Genomic DNA, 24347 nt, shown 5'->3' with positions numbered 1-24347 from the left:
AGCCCCAACATTGTTACCGCACCCTTCCTATTTCTGAGTTCTATCCATATTGCCTCACTGCTCGAGTCCTCCATAGTGCCCTCCTTCAGCACAGCTGTGATATCCTCTTTGACCAGTAATGCAACTCCTCCACCCCTTTTATCTCCCTCTCTATCCCGCCTGAAGCATCGATATCCTGGGATATTTAGTTGCCAATCATACCCTTCCCTCAACCAAGTCTCAGTAATAGCAATAACATCATACTCCCAGGTACTAATCCAAGCCCTAAGTTCATCTGCCTTACCTACTACACTTCTTGCATTAAAACAAATGCACCTCCGACCACCAGTCCCTTTATATTCATCATCTGCTCCCTGCCTGCTCTTCCCCTTAGTCACACTGACTTCATTATCTAGTTCCTTACAGGCTTTTGTTACTACCTCCTTACTGTCAACTGACCTCAATTGGTTCCCATCCCCCTGCCACATTAGTTTAAACCCTCCCCAACAGCGTTAGCAAAAGCACCCCCAAGGACATTGGTTCCACTCCGGCCCAGGTGTAGACCGTCCAATTTGTAATAGTCCCACCTCCCCCAGAACCGGTCCCAATGTCCCAAAAATCTGAACCCCTCCTTCCTGCACCATCTCTCAAGCCACGCATTCATCCTGACTATTCTTTCATTTTTACTCTGACTATCACGTGGCACTGGTAGCAATCCTGAGATTACTACCTCTGAGGCCCTGCTTTTTAACTTGGCTCCTAACTCCCTAAACTCTGCTTGTAGGACCTCATCCAGTTTTTTACCTATATCATTGGTGCCTATGTGCACAATGACAACTGGCTGTTCACCCTCCCCCTTTAGAATGTTCTGCAGCCGATCTGAGACATCCCTGACCCGTGCACCTGGGAGGCAACATACCATTCGGGAGCCTCGTTTTCGACCACAGAACCGCCTATCTACTCCCCTTACAATCGAATCCCCTACGACTATAGCCCTTCCACTCTTTTTCCCGCCCTTCTGAACAGCAGAGCCAGCCACGGTGCCATGGACCTGGCTACTGCTGCCTTCCCCTGGTGAGCCATCTCCCTCAACAGTATCCAAAACGGTATACTTGTTTTGGTGGGAGATGACCGCAGGGGACTCCTGCGCTGCCTTCCTGCTCTTTCTCTGCCTTTTGGTCACCCATTCCCTTTCTCCCTCAGCAATCCAAATCTGCGGTGTGACCAATTCACTAAACGTGCTATCCACGACCTCCTCAGCATCGCGCATGCTCCAAAGTGGTTCAGTAGCATCTCTACTCACCGAGCTGGCTGTGTCTTGAAGGACATATCTTCCAGACTGGGCATGTAGCAGGTGGTGAGAGAACCAACAAGAGAGAACAACCTACCTAATCTCACCCTCACCAATCTACCTGTTGCAGATACATCTGTCCATGACAGTATTGGTAGGAGTGACCACCACACAGTCCTTGTGGAGATGTGTTTGTGTTGTGTGGCACTACCACCATGGGAAGGGGCATGGAAACCTGAGAGTAGATTCAGAAGAGAGAGAAGAAAAGTTGGAAATGGAAGGCTGAAAATTTGTAAGTGTGTTTGGAAGACAGAAAAAACAAATGCTAGAAAATAGGCAGCAAGGGAGGTTGGCAGTCCTAAATGATATATACTTAATGCAGGAAGCCGAGGGAATAAGGCAGATAAGCTGAGAGCACAGATTGATACACGGGAGTATGACATTATAGCTATTACTGAGACATGGCTTTTAGAAGGGCAGGAATGGCTGCTCAACATTCCTGGTTACAGGGCTCTCAGAAAAGATAGAGAGGGGGATAAGAAAAGGGGGTCACAATGTTGATTAAAAAAACAATTAATGAGGTATGATATGGTAGAAGGATAATCAAATGAGGCCATATGGGTTGAACTGAAGAACAAAAAAAAGCCCAACAAGAGTGGGGCGGTTCTGGATTTAGTTTTAGGTAATGAAGCTGGGCAAGCTAATTTTACGAAGCTGAGATGTGATTTTTGCTAAAGTGGACTGGAAACAGCTACTTGAAGATAAATCAGTGCAAGATCAGTGGAAGGCATTCAAGGAAGAGATAGTGAGGATACAGAGCAAGTATGTTCCCTTAAAGAAAAAGGGTGGGACTAACAAATCCAGAGCTCCCGGATGTCAATGGGCTTAAAGGAAAGGATAAAAATGGGAAGCTTATGACAGATACTGAGGATTCAATAGGGCACAAAACATAGAGGAGTGTAAAAAGTGTAGGGGTGAAATTAAAAAGGAAATTAGGAATGTAAAGAGAGGGCATGAAAAAATATTGGCAAATAAAATCAAGGAAAACCCAAAGATTTCTTTTTAAAGAAAAGGGGGGAGATTTGCTAGTGCTCTTCAGGGGGGTTTAAACTAATTCAGCAGGGGGATGGGAACCTAAATTGTAGTTCCAGTGTACAGGATGTTGAGAGTAGTGAGCTCAGGGATAAGGTTACAAGGATGCAAGAGGGCACTGGCAAGCAAGAACTTGGTTTAAAGTGTGTCTACTTCAATGCCAGGAGCATCTGGAATAAGGTGGGTGAGCTTGCAGCATGGGTTAGTACCTGGGATCTCGATGTTGTGGCCATTTCGGAGACATGGGTAGAGCAGGGGCAGGAATGGATGTTGCAGGTTCCGGGATTTAGATGTTTCAGTAAGAACAGAGAAGATGGTAAAAGAGGTGGGGGCGTGGCATTGTTAATCAAGGAGAGTATTACGGCGGCAGAAAGGGCGTTTGAGGACTCGTCTACTGAGGTAGTATGGGCCGAGGCTAGAAACAGGAGAGGAGAGGTCACCCTGTTGGGAGTTTTCTATAGACCTCCGAATAGTTCCAGAGATGTAGAGGAAAGGATAGCGAAGATGATTCTCGACAGGAGCGAGAGTAACAGGGGAGTTGTTATGGGGGACTTTAACTTTCCAAATATTGACTGGAAATACTATAGTTTGAGTACTTTAGATGGGTCAGTTTTTGTCCAGTGTGTGCAAGAGGGTTTTCTGACACAGTATGTAGACAGGCCAACCAGGGGCGATGCCACATTGGATTTGGTACTGGGTAATGAACCAGGCCAGGTGTTAGATTTAGATGCAGGTGAGCACTTTGGTGATAGTGATCACAATTCGGTTAGGTTTACCTTAGCGATGGGCAGGGACAGGTATATACCGCAGGGCATAGCTGGGGGAAAGGAAATTTTGATGCGATTAGGCAAGATTTAGGATGCGTAGGATGGGGAAGGAAACTGCAGGGCATGGGAACAATAGAAATGTGGAGCTTATTCAGGGAGCAGCTACTGCGTGTCCTTGATAAGTATGTACCTGTCAGGCAGGGAGGAAGCTGTCGAGCGAGGGAGCCGTGGTTTACTAAAGAAATTGAAGAGCTTGTCAAGAGGAAGAAGAAGGCTTATGTTAGGATGAGACGTGAAGGCTCAGTTAGGGCGCTTGAGAGTTACAAGCTAGCCAGGAAGGATCTAAAGGGAGAGCTAAGAAGAGAGAGGAGAGGACACGAGAAGTCATTGGCGGATAGGATCAAGGAAAACCCTAAGGCTTTCTATAGGTATATCAGGAATAAAAGAATGACTAGAGTTAGATTAGGACCAATCAAGGATAGTAGTGGGAAGTTGTGTGTGGAATCAGAGGAGGTAGGGGAAGTGTTAAATGAATATTTTGCGTCAGTATTTACAGTAGAGAAAGAAAATGTTGTCGAGGAGAATACTGAGATACAGACTACTAGGCTAGATGGGATTGAGGTTCACAAGGAGGAGGTGTTAGCAATTTTGGAAAGTGTGAAAATAGATAAGTCCCCTGGGCCAGATGGGATTTATCCTAGGATTCTCTGGGAAGCCAGGGAGGAGATTGCAGAGCCGTTGTTGTTGATCTTTATGTCGTCATTGTCGACAGGAGTAGTGCCGGAGGACTGGAGGATAGCAAATGTTGTCCCCTTGTTCAAGAAGGGGAGTAGAGACAGCCCTGGTAATTATAGACCTGTGAGCCTTACTTCGGTTGTGGGTAAAATGTTGGAAAAGGTTATAAGAGATAGGATTTATAATCATCTTGAAAAGAATAAGTTCATTTGCGATAGTCAGCACGGTTTTGTGAAAGGTAGGTCGTGCCTCACAAACCTTATTGAGTTTTTCGAGAAGGTGACCACACAGGTGGATGAGGGTAAAGCCGTGGATGTGGTGTATATGGATTTCAGTAAGGCGTTTGATAAGGTTCCCCACGGTAGGCTATTGCAGAAAATACAGAAGTATGGGGTTGAAGGTGATTCAGAGCTTTGGATCAGAAATTGGCTAGCTGAAAGAAGACAGAGGGTGGTGGTTGATGGCAAATGTTCATCCTGGAGTTTAGTTACTAGTGGTGTACCGCAAGGTTCTGTTTTGGGGCCACTGCTGTTTGTCATTTTTATAAATGACCTGGATGAAGGTGTAGAAGGGTGGGTTAGTAAATTTGCGGATGACACGAAGGTCGGTGGAGTTGTGGATTGTGTCGAAGGGTGTTGTAGGGTACAGAGGGACATAGATAGGCTGCAGAGCTGGGCTGAGAGATGGCAAATGGAGTTTAATGCGGAGAAGTGTGAGGTGATTCACTTTGGAAGGAGTAACAGCAATGCAGAGTACTGGGCTAATGGGAAGATTCTTGGTAGTGTAGATGAGCAGAGAGATCTTGGTGTCCAGGTACATAAATCCCTGAAAGTTGCTACCCAGGTTAATAGGGCTGTTAAGAAGGCATATGGTGTGTTAGCTTTTATTAGTAGGGGGATCGAGTTTCGGAGCCACGAGGTCATGATGCAGCTGTACAAAACTCTGGTGAGACCGCACCTGGAGTATTGCGTGCAGTTCTGGTCACCGCATTAGAGGAAGGATGTGGAAGCTTTGTAAAGGGTGCAGAGGAGATTTACTAGGATGTTGCCTGGTATGGAAGGAAGGTCTTACGAGGAAAGGCTGAGGGACTTGGGGTTGTTTTCGTTCGAGAGAAGGAGGAGGAGAGGTGACTTAATAGAGACATATAAGATAATCAGAGGGTTAGATAGGGTGGATAGTGAGAGTCTTTTTCCTCGGATGATGATGGCAAACACGAGGGGACATAGCTTTAAGTTGAGGGGTGAAAGATATAGGACAGATGTCAGAGGTAGTTTCTTTACGCAGAGAGTAGTAGGGGCGTGGAACGCCCTGCCTGCAACAGTAGTAGACTCGCCAACTTTAAGGGCATTTAAGTGGTCATTGGATAGACATATGGATGAAAATGGAATAGTGTAGGTCAGATGATCGGCGCAACATCGAGGGCCGAAGGGCCTGTACTGCGCTGTAATGTTCTAATTCTCATTCTAATTCTAATTCTAAGTAGTGTTTTTTTAGGGAGTTCTGTAGTAACGAGGACCAGGGAAGAAGGGCCCTCGAATAATTGATATTATTTGATATAAGATCTTCCAAAAGGTTTAATTTAAAGGGATAAGTCATGGCAGGAGAGCTCAGAGCCGTGGTGCGCTCCTCGTTCTCCATGTCGGAAGCCAGGGACATTTCCAGTGCCCGGGACTGGCATGTGCGCAGGAAGCATCTCCAGCTGCAGCTCCTGGAAGCCCGGGTTTCGGAACTGGAGCGGCAGCTGGGGACACTGTGGAGCATCCATGAGGCGGAGAGTATATTGTGGATAGCACATATAGAGAGGTGGACACACCGCAGGCTCAGACTCCACAGGCAGCAAGGGAATGGGTGAGCACCAGGCAGAGCAAGGGGTCTAGGCAGGCAGTTCAGGAATCTCCTGTGGCTATTCCCCTGCAAAACAGATATACTGCTTTGGATACTGTTGGGGGGAATGGCCTCTCAGGGGAAAGCAGCAACAACCCATTTCGTTGTACCACGGGTTGGCTTTGCTGCACAGCGGAGGAGTAAAAAGTGTGGGAATGCAATAGTTATAGGGGATTCAATTGTCAGGGGAATAGATAGGCGTTTCTGTGACCGCAAAAGAGACTCCAGGATGGTATGTTGCCACCCTGGTGGTAGGGTCAAGGATGTCTCAGAGTGGTTACAGGACATTCTGAAGGGGGAGGGTGAACAGCCAGTGGTCATGGTACACATTGGTACAAACAACATAGGTAATAAAAGGATGAGGTCCTCAAAGCAGAATATAGGGAGCTAGGAAGTAAGTTGAAAAGCAGGACCTCAAAGGTGGTGATCTCAGTGCCACATGCTAGTCAGTGTAGAAATAGCAGGATATATCAGATGAATACATGGCTGAAGGGATGGTGTGAGGGAGAGGGTTTTAGATTCCTTGGACATTGGGACTGGTTCTGGGGGAGGTGGGACCAGTACAAACTGGACGGTTTCTACCTGGGCAGGACCGGGACTGATGTCCTAGGAGGAGTATTTGCGAGAGTGGATGGGGAGGATTTAAACTCAAATGGCAGGGGGATGGGAACCTTTGCAAGGAGTCAGAGGAGGGGGGGATCAAAGACAAGAACAAATGACAGTAAGGGGAATAAGAAAAGTGATAGGCAGAAAAATCAAGGGCCAGAATTAATCAGGGCCACAGTAAAAAATAGTGGGAAGGAGACAGGTAATGTTAAAAAGACAAGCCTTAAGGCTTTGTGCCTTAACGTGCGGAGCATTCGAAATAAATTGGATGAATTAATCGCGCAAATAGATTAGATTAGAGATACAGCACTGAAACAGGCCCTTCGGCCCACCGAGTCTGTGCCGAACATCAACCACCCATTTATACTAATCCTACACTAATCCCATATTCCTACCAAACATCCCCACCTGTCCCTATATTTCCCTACCACCTACCTATACTAGTGACAATTTATAATGGCCAATTTACCTATCAACCTGCAAGTCTTTTGGCAGGAAACCGGAGCACCCGGAGAAAACCCACGCAGACACAGGGAGAACTTGCAAACTCCACACAGGCAGTACCCGGAATCGAACCCGGGTCCCTGGAGCTGTGAGGCTGCGGTGCTAACCACTGCGCCACTGTGCCGCCCCGATGTGACCAGGTGTGATATAGTCGGGATTACGATGGAGTTGCATTGCTGGTTAAAGAGGAAATTAACGCAATAGTGTGGAAATATATTAGTTCTGACGATGTGGAATCTGTATGGGTAGAGCTGAGAAACACTAAGGGGCAAAAAACATTAGTGGGGGTTGTGTATAGACACCCAAACTGTAGTGGTGATGTTGGAATGGCATTAAGCAGGAAATTAGAGATGCATGCGATAAAGGAACATCTGTAATTATGGGTGAATTTCATCTGCATAAAGATTGGGCAAATCAAATTAGTCACAATACCGTAGAGGAGGAATTCTTGGAGTGCATATGGGATGGTTTTCTGGACCAGTATGTTGAGGAACCAATTAGAGAACAGGCCATACTAGACTGGGTATTATGTAATGAGAGGGGGATAATTGACAATCTAGTGGTGCGAGACCCCTTGGGGATGAGCGACCATAATATGATAGAATTCTTCATCAAGATGGAGCGTGACGTAGTTGATTCTGAGACTAGAGTCCTGAATCTTAGTAAAGGAAACTATGAAGGTATGAGGCGCGAGTTGGCTATGACGGTTTGGGAAACGTTACTTAAAGGGATGACGGTGGATAGGCAATGGCAAACATTTAGAGAGCGCATGGATGAACTGCAACAATTGTTTATCCCTGTCTGGCGCAAAATTAAAACGAGGAAGGTCGCCAAACCATGGCTTACAAGGGAAATTAGAGATCGCATTAGGTCCAAGGAAAAGGCATATAAATTTGCCAGAAAAAAACAACAGATCTGAGGATTGGGAGCAGTTTAGAATTCAGCAAAGGAGGACCAAGGGATTGATTAAGAAGGACAAAATAGAGTACGAGAGCAAGCTTGCGGGGAACATAAAAACTGACTAAAAGTTTCTATAGGTATGTGAAGAGAAAAAGATTGGTGAAGACAAATGTAGGTCCCTTACTGTCAGAAACAAGGAAATTTATTATGGGGAACAAAGAAATGGCTGACCAACTAAATGCATACCTTGGTTCTGTCTTCACAAAGGAGGACACAAATATCATACCAGAAATGTTGAGGAACACAGGGCTTAGTGAGAGAGAGGAACTGAAGGAAATCAGTATTAGTAGAGAAATGGTGTTGGGAAAATTGATGGGATTGAAGGCCGATAAATCCCCAGGGCCTGATGGTCTGCATCCCAGAGTACTTAAGGAAGTGGCCCGAGAAATAGTGGATGCATTGGTGGTCATCTTCCAAGATTCTATTGACTCTGGAATAGTTCCTACAGATTGGAGGGTAGCTAATGTAACTCCACTATTTAAAAAGGGAGGTAGAGAGAAAGCAGGGAATTATAGTCAGCCTGACGTCGGTGGGAAAAATTCTAGAGTCCATTATCAAAGATTTTATAGCAGAGCACTTGGAGAACAGTGGTAGAATTGGACAGAGTCAGCATGGATTTACGAAAGGGAAATTATGCTTGACAAATCTACTAGAATTCTTTGAGGATGTAACTAGTAGAGTTGATGACGGGGAGACAGTGGATGTGGTTTATTTGGATTTTCAGAAGGCTTTCGACAAAGTCCCACATAAGAGATTAGTGTGTAAAATTAAAGCGCATGGGATTGGGGGTAGTGTATTGCAATGGATAGAAAATTGGTTGGCAGACAGGAAACAAAGAGTAGGGATAAATGGGTCTTTTTCTGAATGGCAGGCAGTGACTAGTGGAGTACCACAGGGATTGGTGCTAGGACCCCAGCTATTCACAATATATATTAATGATTTAGATGAAGGAACTAAATGTAATATCTCCAAATTTTCAGATGACACAAAATTGGGTTGGAGGGTGAATTGTGAGGAGGATGCAGAGAGGCTTCAGGGTGATTTGGACAAGTTGAGTGAGTGGGCAAATGCATGACAGATGCAGTACAATGTGGATAAATGTGAGGTTATCCACTTTGGTAGCAAAAACAAAAAGGCAGATTATTATCTGAATGGCTATAAACTGAGAGAGGGGAATATGCAGCGAGACCTGGGTGTTCTCGTACACCAGTCGCTGAAGGTAAGCATGCAGGTCCAACAGGTGGTAAAAAGGGCAAATGGGATGTTGGCCTTCATAGCAAGAGGATTCGATTGCAGGAGCAGGGATGTCTTGCTGCAATTATACAGGGCCTTGCTGAGGCCACACCTGGAATATTGTGTGCGGTTTTGGTCTCCTTATCTGAGGAAGGATGTTCTTGCTATAGAGGGAGTGCAGCGAAGATTTACCAGACTGATTCCTGGGATGGCGGAACTGACGTATGAGGAGCGATTGAGTCAGTTAGGATTATATTCGCTGGAGTTCAGAAGAGTGATGTGGGATCTCATAGAAACCTATAAAATTCAAACAGGACTTGACAGGGTAGATGCAGGAAGGATGTTCCCAATGGTGGGGGAACCAGGGGTCATAGTCTAAGGATATGGGGTAAACCTTTCAGGACTGCGATGAGGAGAAATTTCTTCACCCAGAGAGTGGTGAGCCTGTGGAATTCGCTACCACAGAAAGCAGTTGAGGCCAAAACATTGTATGTTTTCAAGAAGGAGTTAGATATAGCTCTTGGGTCTAAAGGGATCAAAGGGTATGGGGCGAAAGCGGGAACAGGCTACTGAGTTGGATGATCATCCATGATCATAATGAATGGCGGAGCAGGCTCGAAGGTCCAAATGACCTACTCCTGCTCCTATTTTCTATGTTTCTATAAGAGCTGGGAGGTTATGTTAAAACTGTCTAAATCACTAGTTAGGCTACAGCTGAAGTACTGTATGCAGTTCTGGTCACCATATTACAGGAAAGTTGTGACTACACTAGAAAGGGCACAGAGGGGATTGGACTGGCAAATTTTAGTTATAGGGAAAGATTGGATAGGCTAGGATTGTGTTGTTTGGAACAGAGGAGGTTGAAGGGAGACCTAATTGAAGTGTATAAAGTTATGAGAGGTCTTGATAGATTGGATAGCAGGGCCTATGCTCTTTAATTGAGGCATCCATAACTAGGAGGCATAGATTTAAGGCAAGAGTTAGGAGTTTAGAAGGGACTCAAGGGGAAATGTTTTCACCCAGAAGGTGCTTGGGATCTGGAGCTCACTGCCTGAAAGAGTGGTAGATGCAGAAAGCCTCATAACATTTAAAAAGTACCTGATATGCACCTGAACTGCCGTATCCTGCAAGGCTATGGGACCAAGAGCTGGAAAGGGGGATTAGGCTGGATGGCTACTTGTCAGTCAGTGCAGACATGATGAGCCGAATGGTCACCCTCTGTGCTGTAAATTTCTATGATTTTAAATGGGATAGATTCAGAACAGATCTAGTAGCTCAAAACTGGGCATCCATGAGGTACTGTGGGCCATCTGCAGCAGCAGAATTGTATTCAACCACAATCTGTAACCTCATGACCATTACCATCACGGCAGGGGATCAACCCTGGTTCAATGAGGAGTGCAGGAGAACATGCCAGGAGCAGCACCAGGCATAATGAGGTGAAGCTACAACACGGGACTGCATGTATGTTAAGCAGCGGAAACAACATGCTATAGACAGAGCAAAGCGATTCCACAACCAATGGATCACATCAAAGTTCTTCACCCCTGCCACATCCAATTGAGAAAGTTGGTGGACAGTTAAACAATTAGCTGGAGGAGGAGGCTCTACAAACATCCCCATGCTCAATGTACAGGCCTGACAGGTTGCACTTGAACAGAGCTGGGACCAATGTCCTTGTGGGGCGATTTGCTAGTGCTATTGGGGAGGGTTTAAACCAACTTGGCAGGGGTGTGGGAACCAGGAGGTTAATTTAGAGAGGAAAACCAAGGTGCACAGAGAATTGGGAGAGACAGATAGCACTAGAGTAAGTAATAGTAAGGTATTGGGCGGGTTCTAAATATTCCTGGATACAAGGTGTACAAGAAAGATAGGGAAAGAAGGAAAGGAGGAGGGGTAGCTGTATTGATTAAGGAGTACATTACAGTGCTGGAGAGTAGGTTGTCTTAGAGGGGTCAAGAATAGAATCTATTTGTTTGGAGCCAAGAAACAATGGAGGTAACATTACAGTGCTGGGGATATTCTATAAGCCATCAGCTAGTGGGAAGGATATAAAGGAAAAACATTGCAAGGAAATTACAAGAGGTGAAAGACATATTAAGTATTTATAATGCAGGCCTTAAATATTATAATATAGACTGGGATAGTAATAGTGTAAAAGGAAGAGAGGGGCAAGAGTTTCTGGAGTGTGTTCAGGAGAATTTTCTCCATCAATATGTTTCCAGTTCAATGAAGAAGGAAGCATTGCTGGATCAGGTTCTGGGAAATCAGGTGGGTCAAGTGAATCAAGTGACAGTAGGTGAATATTTACAGGACAGGGTCCATAGCATCGTGAGGTTTAGGTTAGCTGCAAAAAAGGACAAGGAGCAATCCAGAGTAAAAATGATTAATTGGGGAGGGCCAATTTCAATGGAGTGAGAATGGATCTGGCCAAGTAAATTGGTATCAAAGATTGGAAGGCAAAGTTGTCACTGGACAATGGGCTGCTTTTAAAGAGGAGATAGCTGGGGTAGAGTCAAGGTACATTCCCACAAGGGGGAAAGGTAGGGCAACAGATTCAGAGCTCCCTGGATGACAGAAGAGGTAGAGTGTAAGATGAAGCATGAAAAAGGGTACATATGACAGATGTCAGGTGGATAATACAATGAGAACCAGGTTGAATATGGAAGGTTCAGAGGGGAAGTGAAAAAGCAAATAAGAGAAGCAAAGAGAGATTATGAGAAGAGTCTCATGGCTAACATTAAAAGCAATCTAAAAGTCTTCGATAGGCACATAAATAGCAAAAGAGTGGTAAAAGGAGAAGTGGGGCTGAGTAGGGACCTAAAAGGGAATGTACGCGTGGAGGCAGAGGGCATGTGTGAGGTACTAAATGAGTACTTTGTATCTGTCTTTAGCAATGAAGAAGATGCTGCCCAAATCATGGTGAAAGAGGAGATATTTTGAGACACTGGATGGGCTGAAAATTAATAAAGAGGAGGTATTAGATTGGCTAACTGTACTTAAAGCAGATAAGTCACCAGGACCAGATGAGATGCATCCAAGGTAGATGATTTAAAGGCACAAATAGAGGTAAAGGGGTATGATATAATTGCCATTACAGAAACAGGACTACAGGATACAAAGATATTTGACATTTGGGAAGGACAGGCAAAAAGGAAAAGGAGGTGGTGTTGCACTGATAATAAAATAAGGATGGGATCAGTACATTAGTAAGGGAGGATCTCAGATTCGAAGAACAAAATGTGGAATCTGTAAGGGTGGAGCTAAGAAACAGCAAGGGGCAGCAAACATTGGTAGGAGTTGTTTAAGGGCCACCAAATGGTAGTGGTAGTGTGGAGTATGGTATTAATCAGGAGATTAGGGAAGCATGTAGCATGGGTAATACAGTAATCACGGGTGACATCAATCTGCATCTATACTGGGTAAACCTAATGAGCAATAATGCTGTGGAGGAAGGGTTTCTTGAGTGTGTTAGGGATGTTTTTCTAGAGCAGTATGTTGAGGAACCGACTATAGAACAGGCTATTTTAGATCTAGTATTATGTATTGAGATAGGGTTAATTAATGTTCTTGTTGTAAAAGAATCTTTAGGGATGAGTGGCCATAATATAATATAATTTTACATTATGTTTGAAAGTGAGGTAGTTCAGTCTGAAGCCAGGGTGTTAAATTTGAACAAAGGAAATTATGAAGGTATAAGGGGCAAATTGACAGAAGTGGATTGGGAAAATACATTAAAAAGGTATGACAGTACATAGGCAATAGATAATCTTTAAAAAATTATGACACAGTTTACAGCAACTATAAAGTCCTTCAAGGCACAAAAACCCAAAAGGAAAAGTCAGTCAACCGTGGATAACAAAGGAAGTTAAGGATTGTATAAGATTAAAAGAAAAGGCCTATAAAGTTGCCAGAAATAGTAGTAAACCTGAGGATTGGGAGGATCTTAGAATACAGCAAAGGAGGCCAAGAAACTGATAAAGAAAGGGAGAATAGAATATGAATGTAAACTAGCAAAAAAAACACACATAAAAATGGACTGTAAAAGCTTCTATAGGTATGTAAAAAGGAAACGTTTGGCTAAAACAAATGTGAATCCATGACAGGCAAAGTCAGGAGAATTTATAATGGGGAATAGAGAAATGGCAGAGAAGCTAAATGATTACTTTGTGTCTGTCTTCACTGAGGAATATACAGGAAATCTCCCAGAATCAGAGATCCAAGCGACTCGGGAGAATGAGGAATTGAAGGAAATTAGTATTAGTAAGAAGGTTGTATTGGAAAAATTAATGGGGCTGAAGGTTGATAGGTTTCCGGGACCTGATATTATACATCCTAGAGTGTTGAAAGAGGTAGCTATGGAGATAATTGGTGATCATCTTCCAAAATTCGACAGATTCTGGAACGGTTCCTGCAAATTGGAAGGTAGCAAATGTCATCCCACTATTTAAGAAGGGAGGGAAAGAGAAAACAGGGAACTACAGACCTGTTAGCCTTGCATCAGTAGCAGGGAAAATGCGAGAATCTTATCTAAAGGATGTGATAAATGGACAGTTGGATAATAATGATCTGGTTGGGCATAGTCAACATGGATTTATGAATGGGAAAACATGTTGACAAGCCTGTTGGAGTTTTTTGAGGATGTTACGAACAGAATTGATAAAGGGGAGTCAGTGGACATAATGTACTTGGATTTTCAGAAGGCTTTTGATAAAGTCTCCCTCAGGAGGTTGGTTAGTAAAATTAAAGCACACGGGATAGGAGGTAATCAATGAGTTATCAGCTGGGAAGGTCAGTTTCAGCTTAAAGTAAATTACCTTTTGTTTCGGCGGACCAGGGGACTGCTGGGTAAGTAAAAACCTATATATTTGGGCAGTGGCTGAACCCGAGACACTACACGTGTAGTGTCTCCCACTCGCCCTCCTCCTCTAACCAAAAAAAGGACTCTGGTGTGTTGATAAGGTAAGCTTTTTTATTTCTTCTGTATCGTGTGATTGGTTAAAAATTTACTTTCATTTTTTACTTTCTTTTTTTGATTTATCTATTAATTGGTTATTTGAAAAAGACCATAGCAGAGAAGTATCAGAAAGTATTTAACTCATAAATTTATAGAAAGTAATAAAGTAATTAACGAAGTAGAGATGGCTGGGCAGGTGATGTGAGAGCTGGCTGACCCCATTGTGAACGGCAGGGACCACATCTGCAGCAAGTGTTGGTTGCTGGAAGGACTCCGGCTCAGAGTTGATGATCTGGAATGTGAGCTTCAAACACTGCGGCACATCCGGGAGGGGGAGAGTTACCTGGACGTTTTGTTTCAGGAGGCAGTCACACCTGGTAGATTAAGTAATTCAAATTCAGTTAGTGATCAGGGACAACAGGGTGTAATTGCAAGTGAGGCAGGTAGGGGGATCCTGAGTTCAGGAGTGGAGGAGCCTCAGCCTTTGACCTTATCCAACAGGTACGAGATACTTGCTCCCTGTGTGGATGAGGAAAAGGGCTGCGGGGAGGATGAGCCAACTGACCATGGCACCATGGGGCAGAAGGCCATTCAAGAGGGGGCAGCAAAAAGACAAGTGGTAGTTATAGGGGATTCTATAATTAGGGGGATAGATAGTATCCTTTGCAAGCCGGATCGGGAGTCCCGCATGGTGTGTTGCCTGCCCGGTGCCAGGGTGCAGGACATCTCTGACCGGCTTGAAAGGATATTGGAGCGGGAGGGGGAGGATCCAGTTGTTGTGGTCCACGTTGGGACTAACAACATAGGCAAGGCTAGGATGGAGGACCTGTTTGGAGATTATAAAGCACGAGGAATGAAATTAAGGAACAGGTCCTCGAGGGTCATAATCTCCGGATTACTGCCCGAGCCATGTGCAAATTGGTTTAGGGATAAGAATGTTAGGGAAGTAAACACGTGGCTAAGGGAGTGGTGTGGGAAAGAGGGGTTCCATTTCATGGGGCATTGGCATCAGTTTTGGAACCGGGGGGATCTGTACCGATGGGACGGTCTCCACCTGAACCGATCTGGAACCAGTGTTCTAGCGAAACGGATAAATAGGGTGGTCTCTAGGACATTAAACGAGTGAGTTGGGGGGAAGGGAAAGGGAAAACGACAGGGAGTATGATGGTAAATAAAAAGGTAAGCAGCAGGTTAACATGTGTGCAGGTGGGTTTAAGTTCAAGGCAGACGATGAAAGAAGCAGAAAGGAAGGATAACTCAGGAGTTATTGTTAGAGATGTTGGAAATCATGAGGGTAAGAAAGCCAGCATAAAGGCACTTTACCTGAATGCTCGTAGCATTCGTAACAAGGTTGATGAGTTAACGGCACAAATCATCGCGAATGAATATGATTTGGGAGCCATTACGGAGACATGGTTACAGGTTGGTCACGACTGGGAGTTAAATATCCAGGGGTACCAGACTATTCGGAAGGACAGACAGGAAGGTAAGGGAGGTGGTGTAGCTCTGATATTCAAGGACGACATCAGGGCGGTGCTGAGAGATGATATAGGTTCTATGGAGAATGAGGTTGAATCCATTTGGGTGGAAATTAGAAACTCTAAGAAGAAAAAGTCATTGATAGGCGTAGTCTATAGGCCACCAAATAATAACATCACATTGGGGCGGGCAATAAACAAAGAAATAACTAATGCCTGTAAAAATGGTACGGCAATTATCATGGGGGATTTTAATCGACATGTAGATTGGTCGAACCAGCTCAGTCAGGGTAGCCTTGAGGAGGGGTTCGTTGAGTGTATCTGTGATAGTTTTCTTGAACAGTATGTAATGGAACCGACGAGGGAGCAAGCTATCCTAGATCTAGTACTGTGTAATGAGACAGGAATAATTAATGACCTCATAGTTAGGGATCCTCTTGGAAGGAATGATCACAGTATGGTTGAATTTAGAATACAGATGGAGAGTGTGAAGATAAAATCCAATACCAGGGTCCTGCGCTTGAACAAGGGGGACTACAATAGAATGAGGGAGGACTTGGCTAAAGTTGGCTGGAAACAAAGATTTTATGGTGGGACAGTTGACGAGCAGTGGAGGACTTTCAAAGCAATTTTTCAAAGTGCTCAGCAAAAGTATATTCCAGTGAAAAGGAAGGACTGGAAGAAAAGGGGTAATCTGCCATGGGTGTCTAAGGAAATAAGGGAGGCTATCAAATTGAAAGAGAAGGCATACAAAGTGGCCAAAAACAGCATGAAACTAGAAGATTGGGAAAACTTTAAAGGTCAACAGAAAGCCACAAAAAGAGCTACAAAGAAAAGTAAGATAGAACATGAGAAAAAACTAGCACAGAATATAAAGCCAGATAGCAAAAGTTTCTATAAATATATAAAACGAAAAAGAGTGGCTAAAGTAAACGTTGGTCCTTTAGAGGATGAGAAGGGGAATTTAGTTATGGGATATGATGAAATGGCCGAGGCATTGAACAGGTATTTTGTATCAGTCTTCACAGTGGAGGACATTAATAACATGCCAGTAATTGACAAAGAGACGAACGTAGGTGAGGACCTGGAAACAATCATTATTACGGAAGAGGTAGTGTTGGGCAAGCTAATAGAGCTAAGGATTGATAAGTCTCCTGGCCCTGATGGAATGCATCCCAGGGTACTAAAAGAGATGGCGGGAGAAATAGCAGGTGCACTGGCGGTAATTTTCCAAAATTCGCTGGACTCTGGAGTAGTCCCAGCAGATTGGAAAACAGCAGATGTGACGTCACTGTTTAAAAAAGGAGGTAGACAAAAGATGGGGAATTATAGACCGATTAGCTTAACCTCTGTAGTGGGGAAGATGCTTGAGTCTATTATCAAGGAAGAAATAGCAGGGCATCTCGATAGAAATTGTCCCGTTGGGCAGACGCAGCATGGGTTCATGAAGGGCAGGTCATGCTTGACAAATCTTTTGGAATTCTATGATGACATTACGAGCAAGGTGGACAATGGGGACCCAGTGGATGTGGTGTACCTAGATTTCCAAAAGGCCTTCGACAAGGTGCCGCACAAGAGGCTGCTGCATAAGATAAGGATGCATGGCGTTAGGGGTAAAGTATTAGCATGGATAGAGGATTGGTTGACTAACGGGAAGCAGAGAGTGGGGATAAATGAGTGCTATTCTGGTTGGCAATCAGTCACTAGTGCTGTGCCTCAGGGATCGGTGTTGGGATCGCAATTATTTACAATTTATATAGATGATTTGGAGTTGGGGACCACGTGTAGGGTGTCAAAGTTTGTAGATGACACTAAGATGAGTGGCAGAGCAAAGTGTGCAGATGACTGTGAAACTTTGCAGAGGAACATAGATACACTGAGTGAGTGGGCAAAGGTCTGGCAGATGGAATACAATGTTAATAAATGTGAAGTCATGCATTTCGGTAGGAATAACAGTAAAAAGGATTATTACTTGAATGGTAAAAAGTTGCAGCATGCTGCTATGCAGAGGGACCTGGGTGTCCTTGTGCATGAATCGCAGAAGGTTGGTCTGCAGGTACAGCAAATAATTAGGAAGGCAAATGGAATTTTGTCCTTCATTGCTAAAGGGATTGAGTTTAAAAGCAGAGAAGTTATGTTGCAGCTGTATAAGGTACTGGTGAGGCCGCACCTGGAGTACTGTGTGCAGTTTTGGTCTCCTTACTTGAGAAAGGATGTACTGACACTGGAGAGGGTGCAGAGGAGGTTCATTAGGTTGATTCCGGAGTTGAGGGGGTTGGCTTATGAGGAGAGACTGAGTAGATTGGGATTATATTCATTGGAATTCAAATGAATGAGGGGGGATCTTAGAGAAACATATAAAATTATTAAGGGAATAGATAAGATACAAGTAGAGAGGATGTTTCCACTGGCAGGTGAAGCTAGGACAAGAGGGCAAAGCCTCAAGATTAGAGGGAGCAGATTTAGGACTGAATTAAGAAGGAACTTCTTCACCCAGAGGGTTGTTAATCTATGGAATTCCTTGCCCAGTGAAGTAGTTGACGCTTCTTCAGTAAACGTTTTTAAAGCTAAGGTAGATATCTTTTTGAACAATAAAGGAATTAAGGGATACGGTGAGAGCGCGGGTAGGTGGATCTGAGTCCACAAAAAGATCAGCCATGATCTTATTGAATGGCGGAGCAGGCTCGAGGAGCCGGACGGCCTACTCCTGCTCCTAGTTCTTATGATCTTATGATAATATACAGGCATGGATTAAGGATTGGTTAACAGGCAGAAAACAGAGATTAGAAATAAATTGGTCATTCTCGCATTGCCAGGCTGTAACTAGTGGGGTACCGCACGGATCAGTACTTGGGCCCCAGCTGTTCACAATATATATCAGTGATTTGGATGTGGGGACCAAATATAATATTTCCAAGTTCACGGATGACACTAAACTAAGTGGGAATGTGTGTTGTGAGGAAGATGCAAAGTGGCTTTAAGATGATTTGGACAGACTTAGTGAGTGGGCAAGAACATGGCAGATGGAATATAATGTGGAAAAATATGAGGTTATCCACTTTAGTAAGAGGAATAGATGTGCAGAGTACTTCTTAAATGGTAAGAGATTAGAAAGTGTAGATGAACAAAGGGACCTGGGTGTTCTCGTCAATAAGTCACTGAAAGCTAACATGCAGGTGCAGCAAATCCCAAGAGGATTTGAGTACAGGAGTAGCAATGTCTTGCTTCAATTGTATAGAACATTAGTTCGACCACACCAAATGTACTGTGTGCAGTTTTGGTCCCCTTACCTTAGGAAGGATATTATTGCCATAGAGGGAGTGCAACGAAGGTTCACCAGACTTGTTCCTGGGATGTCGGGACTGTCCAATGAAGAGAGGTTGGGGGAAAATGAGCCTGTATTCTCCAGAGTTTCGATGAATGAGAGGTGATCTCATTGAAACCTACAAAATACTTAAAGGGATAGACAGGGTAGATGCAGCTAAGATGTTTCCCCTGGTAGGGGAGTCTAGAACCAAGAGACACAATTTCAAAATAAAGGGGAAGCCACTTTGGACAGAGATGAGGAGAAATTTCTTTACTCAGAGGATTGTGAATCTTTGGAATTCTCTACCCCAGAGGGCTGTGGAAGCTCAGTCATTGAGTATGTTTAAAGCAGAGATTGACACATTTCTAAATACCAATGACATAAAGGGATATGGGGATAGTGTGGGAAAAAGGCATTAAAGTGGCTGATCAGCCATGATCGTATTGAATGGAGGAGCAGGATCGATGGGCTGAATGGCCTACTCCTGTTCCTGTGTTCCTAAGATTAATGAGGAAAGTAAGGGGAAAAATTATGGAGGCACTGGCCATAATCTTCCAATCCTCCTTCGATGCAGGTGTGGTGCCAGAGGACTGGAGAATTGCAAATGTTACACCCTTGTTGAGAAAAAAGGTCAAGAACAAGCCCAGTAACTACAGGCCTGTCAGTTTAACCACAGTGGTGGGGAAGCTTTTCTAAATGACAATTCAGGACAAAATTAACAGTCGCTTGGACAAATGTGGATTAATTAAGGAAAGTCAGCATGGATTTGTAAAGGGAAAATTGTGTTTAACTAACTTACTTGAGTTTTTTGATGAGGTAACAGAACGAGTTGATGAAGGCAATGCAGTTGACATGGTGTACTTGGACTTCCAAAAGGCATTTGATAAAGTGCCACATAACAGGTTTGTCAACAAAGTTAGAGCCCATGGAATAAAAGGGAGATTAGCAGCTTGAAAATTGGCTGAGTGATAGGAAACAGAGAGTAGTTGTGAGTGGTTTTTCAGACTGGAGGAAGGTATATAGTGGGGTTCCCCAGGGTTGGGACCCCTGCTTTTCTTGATATATACTAATGACCTAGACTTTGATGTACAGGACACAATTGCAAAGTTTATGGATGACACAAAACTTGGAGGTATTGTGAACTGTGAGGCAGATAGTAATAAACTTCAAGAGGACAAAGACAGGGCAGACAAGTGGCAGATGAAATTTACTGCAGAAAAGTGTGAAGTGATTCATTTTGGTAGGAAGAACGAGGAGAGGCAATATAAATTAAAGGGTACAATTCTAAAGGGGGTGAAGGAGCAAAGGGACCTGGGGATATGTGGACAAACATCGAAGGTTGCAGGGCAGGTTGAAAAAGTTGCTTCATAAAAAGGGGTATAGAGTACAAAAACAAGGAACTTATGATAAAACACTGGATCGGCCTTAGCTGGAGTATTGTGTCCAGTTTTAAGGGAAAGAGTAGGCAGGGAGCAGATGATGTACGCAAAGGGACTGGTGGTCTGAGGTGCATTTGTTTTAATGCAAGAAGTGTAGTAGGTAAGGCAGATGAACTTAGGGCTTGGATTAGTACCTGGGAGCATGATGTTATTGCTATTACTGAGACTTGGTTGAGGGAAGGGCACGATTGGCAACTAAATATCCCAGGATATTGATGCTTCAGGCGGGATAGAGAGGGAGATAAAAGGGGTGGAGGAGTTGCATTACTGGTCAAAGAGGATATCACAGCTGTGCTGAAGGAGGGCACTATGGAGGACTCGAGCAGTGAGGCAATATGGGCAGAACTCAGAAATAGGAAGGGTGCGGTAACAATGTTGGGGCTGTACTACAGGCCTCCCAACAGCGAGCGTGAGATAGAGGTACAAATATGTAAACAGATTATGGAAAGATGTAGGAGCAACAGGGTGGTGGTGATAGGAGATTTTAATTTTCCCAACATTGACTGGGATTCACTTAGTGTTGGAGGTCCAGATGGAGCAGAATTTGTAAGGAGCATCCAGGAGGGTTTTCTAGAGCAGTATGTAAATAGTCCAACTCGGGAAGGGGCCATACTGGACCTGGTGTTGGGGAATGAGCCAGGCCAGGTGGTTGAAGTTTCAGTAGGGGACTACTTTGGGAATAGTGATCACAATTCCGTAAGTTTTAGAATACTCATGGACGAGAGTGGTCCTAAAGGAAGAGTGCTAAATTGGGGGAAGGCCAACTATACCAAAATTCGGCAGGAGCTGGGGAATGTAGATTGGGAGCAGCTCTTTGAAGGTAAATCCACATTTGATATGTGGGAGGCTTTTAAAGAGAGGTTGATTAGCGTGCAGGAGAGACATGTTCCTGTGAAAATGAAGGATAGAAATGGCAAGATTAGGGAACCATGGATGACAGGTGAAATTGTGAGACTAGCTAAGAGGAAAAAGGAAGCATACATAAGGTCTAGGAGGCTGAAGAAAGACAAAACTTTGAAAGAATATCGGGAATGGAGGACCAATCTGAAACGAGGAATTAAGAGGGCTAAAAGGGGTCATGAAATATCTTGAGCAAACAGGGTTAAGGAAAATCCCAAAGCCTTTTATTCATATATAAGGAGCAAGAGGGTAACTAGAAAAAGGATTGGCTCACTCAAGGACAAAGGAGGAAAGTTATGTGTGGAGTCAGAGAAAGTGGGTGAGATTTTAAACGAGTACTTTTCATCGGTATTCACCGAGGAGAGGGACATGACGGATGTTGAGGTTAGGGACAGATGTTTGATTACTCTAGGTCAAGTCGGCATAAGGAGGGAGGAAGTGTTGGGTATTCTAAAAGGCATTAAGGTGGACAAGTCCCCAGGTCCGGATGGGATCGATCCCAGGTTACTGTGGGAAGCGAGAGAGGAAATAGCTGGGGCCTTAACAGATATCTTTGCAGCATCCTTAAACACGGGTGAGGTCCGGAGGACTGGAGAATTGCTAATGTTGTCCCCTTGTTTAAGAAGGGTAGCAGGGAAAATCCAGGTAATTATAGACCAGTGAGCCTGACGTCAGTGGTAGGGAAGCTACTGGAGAAGATACTGAGGGATAGGATCTATTCCCATTTGGAAGAAAATGGGCTTATCAGTGATAGGCAACATGGTTTTGTGCAGGGAAGGTCATGTCTTACCAACTTAATAGAATTCTTTGAGGAAGTGACAAAGTTGATTGATGAGGGAAGGGCTGTAGATGTCATATACATGGACTTCAGTAAGGCGTTTGATAAGGTTCCCCATGGTAGGCTGATGGAGAAAGTGAAGTCGCATGGGGTCCAGGGTGTACTAGCTAGATGGATAAAGAACTGGCTGGGCAACAGGAGACTGAGACTAGTAGTGGAAGGGAGTTTCTCAAAATGGAGACGTGTGACCAGTGGTGTTCCACAGGGATCCGTGCTGGGACCACTGTTGTTTGTGATATACATAAATGATTTGGAGGAAAGTATAGGTGGTCTGATTAGCAAGTTTGCAGACGAAACTAAGATTGGTGGAGTAGCCGATAGTGAAGGGGACTATCAGAGAATACAGCAGAATATAGATAGATTGGAGAGTTGGGCAGAGAAATGGCAGATGGAGTTCAATCAGGGCAAATGCGAGGTGATGCATTTTGGAAGATCCAATTCAAGGGTGAACTATACAGTAAATGGAAAAGTCCAGGGGAAAATTGATGTACAGAGAGATTTGGGTGTTCAGGTCCATTGTTTCCTGAAGGTGGCAACGCAGGTCAATAGAGTGGTCAAGAAGGCATACGGCATGCTTTCCTTCATCGGACGGGGTATTGAGTACAAGGGTTGGCAGGTCATGTTACAGTTGTATAAGACGTTGGTTCGGCCACATTTGGAATACTGCGTGCAGTTCTGGTCGCCACATTACCAAAAGGATGTAGATGCTTTGGAGAGGGTGCAGAGGAGGTTCACCAGGATGTTGCCTGGTATGGAGGGCACTAGCTATGAAGAGAGGTTGAGTAGATTAGGATTATTTTCATTAGAAAGACGGAGGTTGAGGGGGGACCTGATTGAGGTGTACAAAATCATGAGAGGTATAGACAGGGTGGATAGCAAGAAGCTTTTTCCCAGAGTGGGGGATTCAATTACTAGGGGTCACGAGTTCAAAGTGAGAGGGGAAACGTTTAGGGGGGATATGCGTGGAAAGTTCTTTACGCAGAGGGTGGTGGGTGCCTGGAACGCGTTGCCAGCGGAGGTGGTAGACGCGGGCACGATAGCGTCTTTTAAGATGTATCTAGACAGATACATGAATGGGCAGGAAGCAAAGAGATACAGACCCTTAGAAAATAGGCGACATGTTTAGATGGAGGATCTGGATCGGCGCAGGCTTGGAGGGCCGAAGGGCCTGTTCCTGTGCTGTAATTTTCTTTGTTCTTTGTTCTTTTGTTCTTTTTGAGCACCACAGTTTCGGAAAAGATGTTGTTATTGGAAAGGATGCAGAAAAGATTCATGAGAATAGTTCCAGGGATGAGGAACTTCAGTTACACGGATAGGTTGGCAAAGATTAAGAGGAGATTTAATAGAGGTGTTCAAAATTATGAGCAGTCTGTGCACAGTATATAGGGAGGAACTATCCCTATTGGCCGAAGGATCCAGAACCAGCGAACACTGATTTGCGGTGATTGGCAAAAGAACCAACAGCGACCTGAGGAATAACGTTCTTATGCAGCAAGTGGTTAGGACCTGGGATGCACTGCCTGAGAGTATGGTGGAGGAAGATTCAATCGGGCCGTTCAAAAGTGAACAGGATATTTATCTGAAAAGAAAAAAATTGCAGGGCTACTGGGAAAAGGCAAGAGAGTGGGACTAGGTGAGTTGCTCTTGCAGAGAGTTGGCACAAATATGACAGTCTAATGGCCTCCTTCTGTGCTTAAGCATTCTATGATTCTATGATGGGAGAACTCAGCACATCAGTGGAAAAGACAAGGCTCAAGCATTTGCAACCAGCTTCAGCCAGAAGTGCTGAGTGGATGATCCATTTCAGTCTCCTCTTGAGGTCCCCAGAATCACAGATGTCAGTGTTCAGACAATACGATTCACTCCACAAGATTCCAAGAAACAGCTGAAGGGACTCCATATTGCAACATCCCAGCTGTAATATTGAAGACTTGTGCTACAGAACTAGCCGCACCTCTAGTCAAGGTGTTTCAGTACAACTACAACACTGGCATCTACCCAACAATGTGAAAAATTGCCCAGGTATGTCCTGTCCACAAAAAGCAGGACAAATCCAATTTGGCCAATTACTGCCTCATCGGTCTATTCTCAATCATCAGGAAAGTGATGGAAGGTGACATCAACAGTGCTATCAAGCAGCACTTACTCAGCAATAACCTGCTCACCGATCTCAGTTTAGATTCCACCAGGGCCTCTTGGATCCAGACCTCATTACAGCCATGGTCCCAACATGGGTAGAAGAGTTGAATTCCAAGGGTGAGGTGATAGTGACTGCCCTCGACATCAAGGCAGCATTTGACCGAGTATACCATCAAGGAGCCCTGGCAAAACTGGAGCCAATGGGAATCAATGAGAAAACCCCTGGTTCTGGACTCCC

This window comes from Heterodontus francisci, chromosome 5 (assembly GCF_036365525.1).
Source record: "Heterodontus francisci isolate sHetFra1 chromosome 5, sHetFra1.hap1, whole genome shotgun sequence".
In the NCBI taxonomy this organism is placed as follows: Eukaryota; Metazoa; Chordata; class Chondrichthyes; order Heterodontiformes; family Heterodontidae; genus Heterodontus; species Heterodontus francisci.
Note: the sequence above shows the minus strand (reverse complement) of the source record.